The sequence below is a fragment of the Myotis davidii genome, unplaced genomic scaffold (assembly GCF_000327345.1).
Source record: "Myotis davidii unplaced genomic scaffold, ASM32734v1 scaffold370, whole genome shotgun sequence".
In the NCBI taxonomy this organism is placed as follows: Eukaryota; Metazoa; Chordata; class Mammalia; order Chiroptera; family Vespertilionidae; genus Myotis; species Myotis davidii.
In genome coordinates this window covers 12526352-12528045 of record NW_006288615.1, presented here as the reverse complement: position 1 = coordinate 12528045, position 1694 = coordinate 12526352, and positions in this window count along the sequence as shown.

Here is a 1694-nt window from a genome sequence, read left to right as displayed (position 1 = left end):
TCACTTGCACCGCTTCTCGCTGGCTCCGCTGATTTTACAGCCGGTTTCCTCAGGGTTCGTGTAGCAAAGCTGGCGTTTCCTAAAATGAAACTGGCAAAAGAATAAAACAGCCCCGGGTGGGATGTAGTCAGAGGATATGGTTGTCGTTTCTGGGCATAACAGGCGTCTCTGCAGGCCCCCAGAGAACTGGCGGGCACCGGGGAGGTGTCCGGGGTGTCCTGGAAGGCCCCGGGCTAAGCCACACACGGCCCGAAGGCCTCCTGGTGGCGAGGAAACAGGCGCACTGCTCCCCGCCTTAGTTTCCCACCGAGGAGCGCACCCCCGCGGGTCCTACCTGCTGCGTTGGCGTTACTGTCCCCCACCCTGGGGCCGCCCTGGATGTCAGGGCTCAGAGAGGTGCGCAGTGTCGCTCTTCTTACCAACTCTGCCAGACGGTCATCATTCACATCGCACGAGGAGAAAACGAGGCTCCGTGGTCCCCTCATATCCTCATACCCCATTATCCTGCGGGGGATATGTTCCAAGACCCCGTGGATGTCTGAAAGCAGGCTAGGGTTGAACCCTATATATATTTTTCCTATCCAAACCTATGATAAAGCTTAATAAATTGGGCACATTGAGATTAATAACTAATAAGACAAAACAACAGACTATAATAAAAGTTATGTGAATGTGATCTCTCTCTCTTTGGACATATCTTACTGTCCTGTGCCACAGCATGGATGTGCTGGACAAAGGGATGGCTCCTGTTCTGGCAGGAGGGAGCAGGACAGCAGATTTCATCCAGCTACTGGGAACAGGCACAACTGAAAACCTACGATTTGTTCATTTCTGGGATTTTTCCATGTAATATTTTCAGACCGTGGTTGGCCTCTGATGACTGAAACCACAGGAAGTGGAAATCCAATGACTGAAAGGGGAGGACTTCCTGTCCCGTCAGTATTGGGCGTTTTGTTCCAGTCTCACAGCCAGTATGCATGAGGGATTCAGTGAAGCCTGGCACAAAGCCAGCTTTACCTCAACACTGTGGAATGGAAAACCTTCGAACATACAGAAAAAGCTGAATTTTACTATCACCGTGGGCTTACACCTGCCGCTCAGATTGTAACATCTAACTACAGTTGATTTATGACCTCTCCAACTACCCATCTCTGTATCAATTCATCAGTTCACCTTATTGCCAAGTGATTATCCAAAGACTCTTTACCAGAAAGGCTGAGGCCTTGATTAGGTTCTGGAAGGGGAGATGTCCTTCTATCTCCCTCAGGGATGCTAAGAAAAGCCACAACACTGAGCATGTCACATCTGCTTTGCTGAAACCCTGCAAAATTCCATAAATCTGAAATTTACTGTCAATCCTGTAAGATGATCAATTCCAAATAGGATTTTTAAAAATCATAAAGCTAGGGGAAAGCCCCCATTTTTAGTAAAACAAACTCCAAACTGATTCCACATTTTAACTTCTAATTCAGTGGTTCTCAACCTTCCTAATGCCGCGACCCTTTAACACAGTTCCTCATGTTGTGGTGACCCCCCCCCCCCCAACCATAAAATTATTTTCGTTGCTATTTCATAACTGTAATTTTGCTACTGTTATGAATCGTAAATATCTTGATATGCAGGATGTATTTTCATTGTTACAAATTGAACATAATTAAAGCATAGTGATTAATCACAAAAACAATATGTAATTA